This window comes from Pan troglodytes, chromosome 11 (assembly GCF_028858775.2).
Source record: "Pan troglodytes isolate AG18354 chromosome 11, NHGRI_mPanTro3-v2.0_pri, whole genome shotgun sequence".
Lineage (NCBI taxonomy): Eukaryota > Metazoa > Chordata > Mammalia > Primates > Hominidae > Pan > Pan troglodytes.
The window spans coordinates 103375565-103392673 of NC_072409.2; the positions used below are offsets into that span (position 1 = coordinate 103375565).

Sequence of the window (17109 nt, forward strand, 5' to 3'; positions counted from 1 at the left end):
TTTTCTTTGTAGATTCTGGATATTATACCTTTGTCAGATGGATAGATTGCAAAAATTTTCTCCCATTCTGTAGGTTGCCTGTTCACTCTGATGATAGTTTCTTTTGCTGTGCAGAAGCTCTTTAGTTTAATTAGATGCCATTTGTCAATTTTGGCTTTTGTTGCCATTGCTTTTGGTGTTTAGTCATGAAGTCTCTGCCCATGCCTATGTCCTTAATGCTATTGCCTAGGTTTTTTTGTAGGGTTTTTATGATTTTAGGTCTTACGTTTAAGTCTTGAATCCATCTTGAGTTAATTTTCATACAAGGTGTAAGGAAGGGGTCCAGTTTCAGTTTTCTGCATATGGCCTAGCCAGTTTTCCAAACACCATTTATTAAGTAGGGAATCCTTTCCCCATTGCTTGTTTTTCTCAGGTTTGTCTAAGATCAGATGGTTGTAGATGTGTGGCATTATTTCTGAGACCTCTGTTCTGTTCCATTGGTCTATATCTCTGTTTTGGTACCAGTACCGCACCATGCTGTTTTGGTTACTGTAGCCTTGTAGTTTGAAGTCAGGTAGCGTGATGCCTCCAGCTTTGGTTTTTTTGCTTAGGATTGTCTTAGCTATATGGGTTCTTTCTTGGTTCCATATGAAATTTAAAGTAGTTTTTTCTAATTCCGTGAAGAAAGTCAATGGTAGCTTGATGGGGATAGCATTGAATCTATAAATTACTTTGGGCATAATGGCCATTTTCACAATATTGATTCTTCCTATCCATGAGCATGGAATGTTTTTCCATTTATTTGTGTCCTCTCTTATTTCTTTGAGCAGTGGTTTGTAGTTCTCCTTGAAGAGGTCCTTCACATCCCTTATAAGTTGTATTACTAGGTATTTTAATCTTTTTGTAGCAATTGTGAGTGGGAGTTCACTCATGATTTGGCTCTCTGTTGTCTGTTACTGGTGTATAGCAATGCTTGTGATTTTTGCACATTTGATTTTGTATCCTGAGACTTTGCTGAAGTTGCTTATCAGCTTAAGGAGATTTTGGGCTGAGATGATGGGGTTTTCTAAATATACAATTATGTCATCTGCAAACAGATAGTTTGACTTCCTCTCTTCCTATTTGAATACCCTTTATTTCTTTCTCTTGCCTGATTGCCTTGGCCAGAACTTCCAATACTATGTTGAATAGAAGTGGTGAGAGAGGGCATCCTTGTCTTATGCCAGTTTTCAAAGGAAATGCTTCCAGCTCTTTCCCATTCAGTATGATATTGGCTATGGGTTTGTCATAAATAGCTCTTATTATTTTGAGATACGTTCCATTAATACCAAGTTTATTGAGAGTTTTTAGCATAAAGCTGTGTCAAATTTTATCGAAGGCTTTTTCTGCATCTATTGAGATAATCATGTGGTTTTTGTCATTGGTTCTGTTTATGTGATGGATTACATTTATTGATTTGCATATGTTGAACCAACCTTGCATCCCAGGGATGAAGCTGACTTGATAGTGGTGGATAAGCATTTTGATGTGCTGCTGGATTCGGTTTGCCAGTATTTTATTGAGGATTTTTTGCATCGATGTTCATCAGGGATATTGTCCTGAAATTTTATTTTTTTGTTGTGTCTTTGCCAGGTATCGGTATCAGGATGATACTGGCCTCATAAAATAAGTTAGGAAGGAGTCCCTCTTTTTCTATAGTTTGGAATAGTTTCAGAAGGAATCGTACCAGCTCCTCTTTGTACATCTGGTAGAATTTGGCTGTGAATCCATCTGGTCTGGGGCTTTTTTGGGTTGTTAGGCTACTAATTACTGCCTCAATTTCAGAACTTATTAGTGGCCTATTCAGGGATTTGATTTCTTCCTGATTTAGTCTTGGGAGGGTGTATGTGTCCAGGAATTTATTCATGTCTTCTAGATTTTGTAGTTTATTTGCATAGAGGTGTTTATAGTATTCTCTGATGGTAGATTTATTCCTTTGGGATCAGTGGTGATATCCCCTTTACCATTTTTTATTGTGTCTATTTGATTCTTCTCTCTTTTCTTCTTCATTAGTCTAGCTAGTGGTTTATCTAGTTTGTTAATCTTTTCAAAACACCAGCTCCTGGATTCATTGAGCTTTTGAAAGGTTTTTCATGTCTCTATCTCGTTCAGTTCTGCTCTGATCTTAGTTATTTCTTGACTTCTGCTAGCTTATGCTCTTGCTTCTCTAGTTCTTTTAATTGTGATGTTAGGGTGTCTATTTTAGATCTTTCTTACTTTCTCTTGTGGGCATTTAGTGCTATAAATTTACCTCTAAACACCGCTTTAGCTGTGTCCCAGAGATTCTGGCACGTTGTGTCTTTGTTCTCTTTGGTTTTAAAGAACTTATTTATTTCTGCCTCAATTTCGTTATTTATCCAGTAGTCATTCAGAAGCAGGTTGTTCAGTTTCCATGTTGTTGTGCAGTTTTGTGTGAGGTTCTCAATCCTGAGTTCTAATTTGATTGCACTGTGATCTGAGAGACTGTTTGTTATGATTCCCATTCTTTTGCATTTACTAAGGAGTGTTTTACTTCCAATTATGTGGTCAATTTTAGAATAAGTGTGATGTGGTGCCACACATTTTTAAGAAACCAGATCTCATGAGAACTCTATCATGAGAACAGCACCAGAGGAATGGTGCTAAACCATTTATGAAGGATCCACTCCCATGATACAATCACCTCCCACCAGGGCCCACCTCCAACATTAGGGATTACAACTGACATGAGATTTGGTTGGGAACACAGATCCAAACCATATCACTGAGGCAGTAGACATTTATATAAAAATTAAGAATTTAAGAGCTGAATACTTGGAAATAAGAGGCTAGACCAAAATATAGTGAAATATTGTAAGAGAATATATCTTTTTCAAAAAGCTACTCAAATGTTTAGTGTTGACATAAACTTATTAGTGAGCTAAGATGGACTATTATTAACAGTACTTCAATAATTTTACATTTATTTTAATAATTAATATTTTTTACTAAAATGTTTGAGCATCTGGGCATTGTGTTTACCTCAGAATTATATTTAGTGAGTAGAGCTGCATCTGACATATTGTAGTTGGTTAAATACATTACTATATTAATTTGGAAATTATGTTAAAATTGTAACAAATATGAGTAGCTTCCCAATTCAATCAGATTATTCTGTTGAGTGGAAAAATATTTCTACCTTCACTTATTTCTATCGTGCACACTGAAAAACCTGAAATATTTATTTTGCTAAATATCTTAGTTTTTCTATGTTCTCATTGGTAATGGAGAAATACAATGTTAGTTAACAAATTGGTTGATGCCTACTTCAAATTTTAAAATTGGGGTAAATTATATATAGGGTGTGAAATATTACGCGGTAAATCATTTAACTAAAATGTTATTTATGACTTTACTTTTTCCATCACTATCAAATGCCTGACAAAAAAGAACTTAAAAAAATAGCATTCCTTAACGAGAATTATCTTTAGAGTTGATTGAGAGCAGAGTATTGAGAGAACTGGGGATTTCTATAGTTTCCCGTGAAGAGCATTTTAAAATAACTGCTCTCTATATTTGAAATCTGTATTTATTTTTTTACATTAACTGATATAGCTTTGTGATACATTTTAAGTAACAAAGCATTGCTGAGTTTAATTATTTTTCTCCAAAAGTATTTAGACACATTCAATCTTTCCCTGCTCCACAGAATGGACAAAATGTGAGGAAAATGCATTGTAAGACTATTGTCAAGAAATATATCTATGTTGAAACCTAATCCGCTATGGAAATCTAAAAATTGGGCCATCTACCAGGTATTTTAAGCAGATCCTAGGACAATATAAGATGCTTATTTTTTTTTTCTAGGCAAATAGGCCTTTTATCAACTTAGAATGAAGAATCAATCATTTTGCCTATTCTCTGCCTGGAATGGAATCATATGACCTGTTAATAAATTAATATGCATTTTTATTTTCTTTCTTGAAAAGTTGATCTGAAAGAAAATGTAGAAGAACCTAATTACAATATTTGGGAATAAGAAAAGCCTGCTGTGGATAGTGTTGAGCTCACTTTAGTTTGTGGAATTAGCTCAGCAATCATACCATACCAAATATTTTATCTCTATTTGTTTAGGTAAACACAGCCAGAAAAATGCATGCAATCTTTCTTGCGAAGACTGCCCCAGGCAGCTCTCTGTTGCTCGATCCTTTTCCCGCAAGGAGGCTCCTCCCCTGTAAGGTTTGTCCTTCACCTTGGGGCTTTAGAAACATAAAACCTTCTACAAAACTGTATTTTGGATCACTTCACTCATTAATCAAGCACAGCTTACCTCAAGGACTGAATCTGGATATGATTATAAACATGCAATTCTTGCCAAACCAACAGTAATCTTCTTTAGGATAACATGATTATGAACAAGTCATTTTTAATAGCCCATGGCATAAAACATGATGTTAAATTTGACATAGTTTGGATTTGTGGGTGACTAAAATGAAAATATAATTTTTTTGATGTTTTAAGTTGACATCATGTACATTCCCATTAAATATAGTATGACTTGCTTCAGCACCAAAAGTACATATTTCATTATAAAAAACAAGAGGGAAAAAGGATCTTTTTATTTGGTGCCTTTTTTATGCCATTGAATGTGAAAACTAGAGGCATTCTTTTGCAATGCTCTTATTTCACAGTGCTATTTCCCCTTTGACTTGTGTGCAAAAAATAGCAGATGCTTAGGGTATTTGGAACACACCTGGTTTTCATGCAAAGAAAATTTGTAATTTGGACTATCAAGTGAATAATTAATGTCAAATTAATTCAAGACACCTTCTGAAAAAAATTACACGTGAAAATTCTTACTTTCTCTAGGAAATGCTGAAACAGGCATCTTTAACTTCAGCTTTTCCCCCATCCTCATTAGAAAATTCCACCCAAATACGAAGCACTTGTGCTCAATTTATCCTGGGGATGAAAAAACATATTACATTTGCTATTTTGTTTTTAAGAATTTATTCACTCATAAAATGCAGGTTTTGGGCCAGGCACAGTGGCTCACGCCTATAATCCCAGCACTCTGGGAGGCCGAGGTGGGCAGATGACATGAGGCCAGGAATTTGAGACCAGCCTGGACAATATGGTGAAAATCCATCTCTACTAAAAATACAAAAAATAGCCAGTTGTGGTGGTGCATGCCTGTAATTTCAGCTACTCGAGAGGCTGAGGCAAGAGAATCGCTTGAGCCAGGGAGGCAGAGGTTGCAGTGAGCTGAAATCACACCACTGCACTCCAGCCTGGGCGACAGAGCAAAATTCTCAATCTCTCAAAAAGGAAAAAAAAAAAATGCAGGTTTTGTGAAGTATCATACTTTTTGCTGACATAGTGCTTTCCAGAAGAAAACTACTCTCTTAGACAAAACCGCAGAGATTGGAAGAAATGCCCATGTCAGATTATCTGCCTATACTTGGAATATTAACAGCAGTCTCTTAAGATATAGGTGAAAGGATTGATCTTGTAGTACACTTGGGTATTTAGAATCCCAAATCTTGAGGCAGTGTCTGGGTTTAAACTCTGGCTTTCGGGGCATGGGTGGGCAGGCTGTTTAATCAATCATGCTACTGAGTAATTTTGCTTTGCTTATGTCTGCACACAAGTGTCCTGTTTTCATACATCAACCACATTTATCTTAAATGCTCTTTCACCCCAGGCTGCTTCTTTCCTATCTAGGAAGACATAGAGATAGTCAAGATTTATTTTAAAGTATTTAAGGATGAGGAGATGTACAAATAAGAGCTTAGAAAAAAAATTTGTGCGTTTAAAAGCCAGCATTTAAAAACATACTCACAAATAAAATGTGAATAGAAACAGGTAAGTGAATTTTTAAGCTTATAAATAGGCATTGGAAGATGAATAGCCTATCTCAACTCCTACCAAAATGATGTAAGTTGCAGACACTTAGTTACACCAAAAAACCCTATTTTTAGAATAATATTCTAAAAACGTATAACAGATCTTGGTGTTGGTGGCCCATCACACACACTCATCAATGAGTGTCTTTTATAACCATTGAGACAATCAAAAAAACTTGTTTTCAATGTCTTTCATACTTGATTCTTTCAGATTTGTAATAAATCATTAGAAAGTCTGCATTAGAATCCACTTCAAAAACTAATGATTCTTCCCTTTTCACTTGAGCAGTACATGATCCCTTCAACTAACCATAGTGTGAAGTAATCTCCATGGCTGGCACTCCATAGAGTGCCATAGTATATATAATATGTAGTATATACATTGCATCTATGTCTATAATTTTAATTCCAGTTACTAAGAATGCCTGCTGTGCTGCATAGAGTTACAACAAAGATTACATTTTTTTCAAATACAGCAAGAAGGCTCTTTGCACTTCTCCCCCTGCCATGTTTCCCAAAAACACCATCACTATTACCACCACCACTCCCACCACATACTGTTTCTTCATATCCTTCAATTTCGAACACTTAATCAACACAGAAAAATAGTCTACTCTATTTCCATAGGAAGAAGTTTTATTTTAATATTTATTCCTGCACCCTGAAATTCAATTTCCCATGTCTTTAGGCAGGTAAGTACCATGACCAATCTGGGCCCTGTCCCACAGATTCTGGGAGAAGACTGGCCCCTGTCCATGTAGTAGGGTGAAGATGGTTCCTTAAAATCTAGGTAAGTCCCCATCCATAGAGACTATGAGACTGCTGGTTCCTTTTGTAAATTTACCCTTTTAGATAAACACACCTTCAAAACTACTTTCGTGTACTTCAAACTATACTAATTTCAAGCCTCGAAATTTTTTTTCTCGTAAAGATGAGAACAATAGACACTGGAAACTACTGGAACCAGGGAGGGAGGGGGACAAGGGTTGAAAAACTACCTATTGGTAGTTTTTCTAGTAGTATACTATGCTCACTACCTGGGTGATGGGATCAATAGAAGCTGAAACCTCAGCATTATGCAATATATCCATGTAACAATCCTGCACATGTACCCCAGGACCTAAAATAAAAGTTAAAGTGGAAAAAATATTTTTCTGATACTAAGTCTTTGCATTTGTCCGTTAAGAAAATTAGACTATTAGTTTTTTGAGCAGCACTTTGAGAATCCTGTCCCAATGAATACATCACCAAAACCTACTGCAAATTGTAATGTTTAGAATCTCAGACAAAATAGTTTGGTATTGATTAAATGCCTTTTATAACTTCTAATCTCTCCTTGTATAAACTGGAGCAATAAATCAGTTGAAATCGGTACAACATTAAATAACAAATAGATGAAATGTTCAAAAATGGTTTTGGTTAATGTAAGAAGAAAAACAAAAATTTCTGAGCATTTGGCAACACATCATTGATAATCACTGGAATCTCTGGTCACATTTGAGATTATGTGCACAGCTATTTTTATCTTCCCATAATTTTTGTCTTTAAGTTTCAACAACATATTTCTATTTGTAATCCCATTTCAAGGGGAACGTCAGTGATAATAATTGAACACTTCAAACATCTAAGTACTTTCTTGTTTTTATTAAACAAGGTCAAAAAATAGTTTAAACTTTACAAAATGGAATTATATGTGTTCATCATTTTTATTGTCCTTATTTTTCTTTTACTTAAAACTGTTAATGTATGTGTATGCGTGTATACACACACATACATATATATGTATTGTGTTTATATATGTATATATGTATATGTGTATATATGTATATATGTACATATATGTACATATATACACACACAGAAAAATGTACAGTGAAACAAATCAGATGCCTATTTACCCAGCAGGCAGAATTTATTAATTGTATCATTTTATGATATTTACATCAGATCTCTTTTAAGAAATAAAGTATTGAGTCTAACCCCTGTATTCAATTCCTGGCTTTCTCAGGGGCCATTATTATCCAGAAGAATATCCCCTTAACACCCCCCACCCCACATAAACATACATACATGTATATATGTAACCGGAGAACATTTAGAAAATACTTTATAACATATAAAATCTCAAAAATACTGTACATTATTGTTTTGTGGATTTCCAAAATGCACATAAATTAGTTATATTGTTTATGTCATGTTGCCACTTGCTTTGCTACCTTAATGTTATAATTTCAATATTTATATGTTATATGTAGATATAATTAATTTATTTTTAAAGCTAATAGTTCATTGTATATTACCATCTGTGCAGTGACAGGACTCATGACCCCAGAGCCTCAGGTTGCCTAACAAACAGTTAAGTGGAAAAATATGAAACCTAACTGTTGTTTCCATTGAACCTCAGATCCTCCACATCTCAAGTGCTGGTGGCACTTTTCTGAATATCAGACACCCAGCCTTAGACTTCTTGGGCTAAAGCGCCAAAACTTTTATTCACCAACAATCCTTATCTCCACCCAAGGGTGCTTTAAGCTGAATCCTGGGCCAAGCACAAGTGCTTGTTTCTTCTAATTGTAGCTTTTCTCACCTGCCTCCTTCTCCTCTGCTTTATTTAATATGAAGCTTTGTTGCTAAATGCATTAAGTTATGTGTTAGGCATTATCCAGCTGAATTGGCTTTGTCACTCTGACATTATACTTATTAACATAATAATGTCCTTTGACATAAAAAGTATACTTTACCTGATAGTGATATTGCTGCACTAGCATTCTTTGATTAGATCATGCTTGTAGGTGTGTTTCATCTATTTTCTTTCAACCATTTACTGTCCTTATACTCTAGAGGCATCTTTTAAAGATGTATATCTCTGGGTTCTTGTATTATTATGCAGTTGGAGAATCTTTATTGCATTTATTTAGTCTTCTATACTTTTTGTAATTACTGATATTTTAACTTATTTCTAATATATTTTCCACTTTAATATTTTTTCTTTGATACTTTATTCTCCATTCCTACTTCTCCTGGATTGACTAAGGTTTGTTTATCTTATTTTGCTCCTTTTATTGGTTTAGTTGTAATTCTGTTTTGTTAACGGGATTAAATTATTTCATGTACACTTGGATTCAAATGCCTAAAGGTTACTATTCATACCTCATGGATTTTAAATGATAGCAACACCCAGATTTTCAAAATGCTTTACTATGGCTTTAAAATTTTAAGTCAACAAGGACATTACTTCCTCAATTTAAAGTTATTTTTCCATTTAATTCTGTCAGTTATTGCTGAGAAGCAGTGTGATGCATTTAATAAGTCTGTTCTCTCATTTTACTTTTGATTTATCTTTGAATGTGGTGCTCTGCAGTTTGTCTATCATGTGCACAGTTGTTAATTTATTTTCACTTATCCTGCTTGAGAATCAATCTGATTTTTTGTGTGATATTAAAATATTTTTGTGCATTGTACTAAAAAATCCATGACTAGTTTGTCTTTAAATATTTTTCTTTTCCTCATTCTCTCTTTTGTTACTCTTCACATATATGCAGCATTGTATCTTTTCCATATTTTTAAAAACTATCAACTTTTTAAATCTCTAAATTGGATTCTGAGTCATTTTTCTAGATCAGTCTTCTAGTTCATCAATTATGTCTTCACAAGATCTGATCTGTGGTATAAGAATTTCTCTTTTTGAATTCTGAGGATTACACATGATTGTATTAGTTATATTTTTTAAAGCGCTTCACTTTTATTGTATACATTATTTTTATTTCTTTCACTATAGCAAGTAGTAACTAAACCATTGTTTCTTTCAAATGTCTATCTTTTAAAATGCTCTTTATGTTTCTGCATAGTATTTATGATTATTTTAAATAATATTTTAAATGTAAAATTAGATGAATTTTAACAAATGTATACAGTCCTGTGACCGTTTCTACAGTCATACAGAAAATTTCCTTTGCCACAAAAAATCTCCACATACCCCTTTATAAGTAATCTCTTTTCCCCACTCCTAGCCCCAGTAACCACTGATCTTCAGTGAGTATAATTTTAGCATTTCCACTGATCTTAAGTGAGTATAATTTTACCATTTCTAGAATTTAATATAAATGTAGTTATTCAGTGTGGACACTTTGTGCCTAGCTTTATTCGTTTAAAACAATGCTTGAGATTGTCATCTATGTCATTATGTGTATCAAAAGTCCTTTCTTTTTTATTGCTGAGTCATATTCCATTGCAAGGATTTGCCACAATTTGCTTATCTGTTCACAAACTGATAAACATTTGGATTTGGGTCTACTATGAATGAAACTTTTGAGAACACTGTTATAGAGAACATTGTATTTATCATTAGTACTATTTTTTCTTATCTTTTTGGTCAGACTGGCCAGTGAGGCTGTCTAGATCTGGAGTTTGCTTCATGGGAGAATCTTAACTGTGAATATAATTTTTAGGTAGAAATAATGTTACAGATATCATAAGTTTCTTCATGATCAAGCTTCAGTATATCGTGTCTTAAATAAATTTTCCATTTCATTGAATTTATCAGAATGATTGGTATAAAATTTTTATAATATTTTATTTTTTAAATCTTCATAGGTTCATTAATAGTGTTCATTTAGGTCTCATCTTTATTTTTCTGATCATTGTAAGTAGAGACATCTCAAATGTCAAAAAGTGGAGATCTTTTTTTTTAATCTGCTTTTAGTTTTATTTATTTTCACTATTATTTTTCTGCTTATCATTTCAATGATTACTATTTTTATTCTTATTTACTTTGTAATGCTTATTTTGAACTTATTTTGCTTTTTAACCCTCGTTTCTTAAAAAGCTCCAATTATTAATTTGAGTCACTGAAATATACAAATTACCAAAGTTCATTCAATAAGAAATAGATAGCTTGAATTAAATCCACTCTACACAGAAAACTCCAGGCCCACATATACTAATGGCAAATGAGCACATAAAAATGCTTAAAATCACTAATTAGTAGAGGAAAAAAAAGTACAATATTGTGCTACATACCTAGTTGCACAGGTAAAATTTTAAGACTGTACAAAATGCTGGGATGATGTAGAACAAGTGAAACTCTCATATGCTGCTGGCTGGTGTATAAAGTGGTACAATGACTTTGAAGAGGAACAGTTTGGCAGTTTCTTTCAAGGTTAATCATAGATATGACACAGATATTCTACTGCTAGATATTTACTCAAGATAAAGAAAAACATATATGCGTATAAAAACTTATACAGGAGAGATGGAAAGAATCCAAATGTCCATCAACGGGTAAATAAACAAACTGTGATATATCCATTGTACCCACACAGTGGACTACTGTTCAGCAATTAAAGTAATGGATAATTGATACATAGCATGATATGGGTAAATCTCAAAATATTTATTCTGAATGAACAGGAGAAAGTTCATATGGTATGATTTCATTTATTAAAAAATACTCTAGAAGATGTAAATTATAATGACAGAAAGCAGATCATTAGCTGCCTGGGGTGAAGCTATACAATGGACGTTGGGAAGGGCTTACAAAAAACGTGAAGAAACTCTTGTGGGTAATAAATAAATTCATTATTTTACTTGCTGTGCTGGTTTTAACGTATGTATACATATGGCAACACTTCCTGAATTAGATATTTTAAATATGTGTGGTTTTAATTGTATGCCAATTATACTTCAATAAAGCTGTTTAAAAAGAGAAACAAATTGGGTTTATTACAAACAATTTCATTTACACACATAAGTTTTTCTTGATTATGCATTGGCATTTCTTTCTCCAGCTTGAAAACAGGAAAAATAATAGTTTCTGATTTGCCTATGTAGACTGCTATGAAGAACTAGTGGCATAATATATAAAAATGCTTTCAAAATGTAAAGTGATATGCAACTCTAAGTTATTATTCTAAAGAGTCTGGGTAGATTTGAGCATCACAATTCATGATGGGCTGCATTTACATTTTGTTTATGTGTTTTTGGGAGGTGGAAGTAGGGTAAAGTTTCTTTTCCTCTTTTTTTTTTTTTCATTCATTGTCTTTCCATCTCTTGCTAACCCCCCTTTCAATAGTATTTCATATTCCTTTCCAATCTCTTTTCAGTTCTCTGGCAGCTCTCCCTGGCTCTAATTCACAGAAAGTTCTGATTCCTTCATTGCAAGTGCTTTACTTTTGTAGGAAATGCAAAAAGACAATTAAAATTAGGGGAAACCCTGGAGCGTGAATTCCCTTTGGTTCATGGGAAAAGGAGGTGCAAGAAACATGATTGGATTAGTATTCAGGTAATAATGACAAGGTATCACAGCTCTCTGGTAAATGTAGCCTAGCATCCATGTCCAAAACCTTGGGGTTTTTGTTTGTTTTTGTTTTAAATCAGATCGATTATTTCCCTGGCCTCAGAGTTTCCTTCAGTTTGTATGCAAGGGGATGACTTGCTGTAAGTTCCCAAAGTGATATTGTGTGAGAACACAAAGGGCAATATTGACTTTATAAGACCTGGAAAAAAAATGGTTGCTACAAAATGAATGAACATTTTTTTTCCAGCTATTACTATGATTTGCATATGGATCTATATTTTGCTTCTGTTTGGAATTGAATTCCAGTTGGAACTGGGGAAAAAAAATTGTTAGTTTACGTCGCACAGCAGCTATCCTTCTTAGTGAATATAAAGTAAAAAGTTTTCTTTAAGCGTTTACACACACACGTACACACACACAAACACACACATGCATATATTAACATCACTAATATCAATGAGTGTAAATATCTTCAAAATAACACTGAAAATAAGGTTATCTAAAACAACCAGACAGGAATGGGGCCGTCGTCATTATTAGATGCCTATCTTTGCAAGAGCAGCTAAGTAAAGTTTTTCTTGCCAGAGTTTGGGATTATACAACTCTTATCTACATGTCTATGGCAGCTTCTTTGTCCCTTGGATTTGAAATAAGAACTAGTACCCTTTTCTACTCTACAGGCTTTTTGACCTATATAAAGTTGACCCTGGAGACAGTTCATAGCTGAAAATAAAAGTTTCTATGCATTTCATATTCTAAAGTAAAAGATCAAACTGCTAGATTAAACACCTCTAGATTTGGGAGAGGTGACATTCCTACAGAACCAATATGGTAAATTCCGTGTTCTATACTTTTCCACTAATAGAATAAGCAAGAGTGGGGATAGATATTTTTGGGAGAGATGAGTTCATAAAGGCAAAAACTATTTTTTCTTTTTGCTTTCGTCTTTCAACTTACAGGTGTAGAGGTCAATACGCTTAATCTGCTCCTTCCAAATTTGGAAGAGCTTCAAGATAACAGTTCATGAAACCATGAAACTGAACATGTCTGCCTGTAGTTTTCTAACTGGTTGCTTACTGAGTCATCTCAGTGCCATTGGAACATGAAGAAAGAATCCAGGAAAAGGGCAGAAGATAGCAATCTGAGAAAAGGCAAAGATTGTTCATGAGAGATTTCCACCGAGCCAAATATATGTGTTCTGTGAGATCAGGCAAGGTAAAAAAAAAAAAAAAAAAAAAAAAAAAAAAAAGGAGCTGAAAGCAGGACCTGTTTGTCTTATCTCTTCATTTCCCATTACAGACTGCCCAGTGCAGTAAAGACAGATCTGGATGATAAGGTTGGACACTGTCAGTCTGGAATTGGTTAAAGGAAGCAGCCACATTTCCCCTGTGTGATGCTCGATATTAGGTGTGTGGTAAGAGTCAGCTGGGTCCCCCCAAACCAGGAAATTGGTTCTAAAATAGAGCAATGGGGATAGCCACCAAAAAAAAAAAGAAAAGAAAAATAGATCATACTCATGAACGCCCCCGTATTTAGAATCAGCAAGGCCATACCATAAAATAGGAATGCACCTCCCCTCACCTACCATAGACTTTTATGGACTTAAGCAAATATCCGCATACCTGCAGCCTCTTTGGCAAAAAGAGTAGAAATAAATGATTAATTTTCTTTTTTTTGCAAGTAACATCATAAGGATAGCCTGAGATTAAGTGAGGGGCTTTAATTATTCAGAGAGGACTAAAACTTGAAGCAAGAAATACCTGGAAAAATATTGTAGATTTCTCGAAAAAAATCAGCCATACTGAGAAATTATTAATTGGGAATGTTAAATTTCCTACAATCCTTTCTCACTTCTAACTAGTATAAAGAAAATGAAGAGGGAGAATAGTGAGTTGGGGTGCTTGGAAAGGAAAGTTGTTATTTATACTTAGTATGTGTATTTCAATGAACTCCACTAAGTTGAAATCATTAAATCAGCCACATAAATTATTGAATAAACTCATTTTTATTTAAATTTATTTTATTTGTATCTTATTTATGAAAATATTAAATAAGCTTAATAAAACAAGTTTTCCACAAACTCAACATTTAATCCATGAAATTTATTTATTTCCTTTCACCAAGCTTCCTTCAATGTTCCTTATTTTAATAAGTTATAAAATAGTCTATGCGGTTGATCAAGGAAGAAATCATTTTCTCTTTAACCATTCCTATGCAACTAACACTACATCTGACAATTGTTCCTCCTAAACATCTCTCAAGTCTACTTGCTTCTTTCCACTCGCCCCCACTGACATTACCTTACCTCAGGCCCATCATGCGTCATGCGGTTATCTCAAGGGCCTCAAAACTGGCCCTACCACTAGGGTGAGAGTAAACTTTTTAAAGCACAATGTGATCCATCACTCACCTGCCTGCCCCCCATAACAGTCAATATTATCTCTCCATTGCCTTCAATAAGTTTTAAACTCATATTTAACCTCAGATATAACTCACATACAAACGTCAAAGATTATTTACAATGTCCTTAATTGTTTATTTACTATTCTGGCTCCCTTTCTTTGACTCTTACCATCACACTCCAGCTTCCAGTCCAGTTGTGTGAAAATCATGCCATAAAGAACGCTAGTCTTCTACAAAGTACTTTCAGAGACAATTGAGTGTGTGTCTGTTGGTGTGTGTCTATGTATGTTTGTCTTTGTGTATTGAGCGTGTTGTGACTGTGTGTTAAAGTGTGTAGTGGGAATCTGTCAGAACTTCACTTCAGAGCCACCTCAAAGCTCACCTTCAATCACAGTAGCTACATTTGTGGGGAAGAAGAAAGAAGAAGAGAGTACATGCTGGGTTTCCATATAAGTGTACCTTTAAAGAAAGAGTCCCACAGCTTGAAAAATTGGAAAAGAGACAAAATAAAACAAAATTACATTAAACACCATTACTCTGCCATAATGATTCATTAAGTACTTCTTAAAATACATTATGCTTTTTCTTCATGTAGGTCCTTTTACTTTCTGATAATCTCATTGTGGAAGATTCCTACACTTTACTCTCGCAACACCTGGTCATCTAGGTAATTCACACTCATTTTTCAGCTATCTGTCCAGAGATCACATCGGGAAGATTTTACTGAACTTCCAAGATTGGCGGTCTCTGTTTTTGTTATTTAAAGAAAAAAAAGGGGCCTGCTGTGATAGCTCATGCCTGTCATCCCATTCGATAATCAATAAGCATCCCATCTAATACTCAAATTTGGTAGTGCTTTGAATAAATAAGCATGCAAAAACTCTACTTGCTACTAAAGCTGCCCTTATCTTTTGCTTTTCCTCTCCAGGAATTTTTTTTCCTTTATGTTTCATTCGCCACTCCTATAGGCTTTCCTCAATTTCTGCCTTTGAGTCTTGAGCATTCCTGAGTGCTACCTGTAAATATTCTTGCTAAAATAAAGTCTAATATTTAAGTTATGACATCCATTTGCTTGATAAAAACACCTCAAGGCCCTGTAAATAAAGAATGCTGATCTACTTATTTAATTTATTCATCTTTAGTAAAAATATACTTTTTAATATTTTAAATATGTACTGAATGTTTTACCTTCATTTAAAAATCCATTTAAGTGTTTTCTTATAAATGTATGACAAATATGTAAGAACAGCCAATGAGCAGACTAGGATAATGTGATTTCAGTGACAATAGAGTAAAAATAGACGAGGATCACAGCTGAAGATGTTGTTTCTGAATGGAATTCCATTTATGCTGAGACATAAAATTACAAGTAATTAAAATATATGCACTTTAGATTTGAAATGAATGTTTATAAGGCAGACAAAGTAAAGACATGCCATGTGACCTTTTATATATTCTTGGTGTGTTAGTCCATTCTCAAGCTGCTAATAAAGACATACCTGAGAATGGGTCATTTATAAAGGAAAAAGGTGTAATTGGCTCACAGTTCCATGTGGCTTGGGACGCCTCACAATCATGACTGAAGGTGAATGAGGAGCGAAGTCACATCTTACATGGCGGCAGGCAATAGAGCTTGTGCAGGGGAACTCCCATTTATTAAACCATCAGATCTCATGAGACTTACTCACTACCACAAGGACAGTATGTGTGGAACCATCCCCGTGATTCAATTATCTCCACCTGGCCCTGCCCTTACACATGGGGATTATTACTATTCAAGGTGAGATTTGGGTGGGTACAGAGCCAAACCATATCACTTGGGGAAAAAAAGAAAAAAATAGTCAAATTCATTATAGAAAGCTTTATTTGGTGTAGATCATTTTGAATTCCTTCTTTCCAAGTAAATAGCAAATTTAAATTTCCAGGTATCTTATTATAATGACCCAACTCATTAAAATAATCCATTTGCATTTTCAGAAGGATAGCATTAATCAACAGAAACCTGGCATTTTCTTTTCATGTCCTAAATTAGGATTCTATGGTTGGCAGAGCCTGATGAATCAAAACACCTTCAAGTATGCAACAATCACTAGGTCCAATCTCACTCACATGCCAGATTTACTCCTAGAGGTGTGTGGCCTTGCACAGTTGGTATTACCTCTCTGACCCCTGTTTCTCTTCCCTGAAAAATGGAAATGAAACCTCTACTTAATATGTATCTATGAGTTTTGCAAGCAGTAATGCATGAGATATACCAAATACAGAACCTGACACATAACATATGCTCAATGGATATTGACATTTCTCAATTGATGTAGCAACTGAACACAAGTGAATTGCCTAGGTGTTGTTTTTATATTGGGACAGTTTGAGTTGTGGCTGTGATGGAGCAATCTCGAGAGTGAGTGGGAAGAGGAGCATGCACTGTGCAAATGGATATTTTTGTATATAGGAGATTCACATTTCATCACTTGGAGAGTGACTGAGCACTGCAAATGAGCAAGAGTAGCCATAAATAGAGATTTCTAG

At 34.4% G+C, this 17109-nt stretch overlaps 1 protein-coding gene across 1 annotated transcript in view; it reads right to left on the reverse strand.

Annotated features, from left to right (window-relative positions):
- The window catches only part of TYRP1 (tyrosinase related protein 1), a 1163994-nt gene that overhangs the window by 199343 nt on the left and 947542 nt on the right, over window positions 1-17109 (reverse strand). The window lies entirely within an intron of this gene.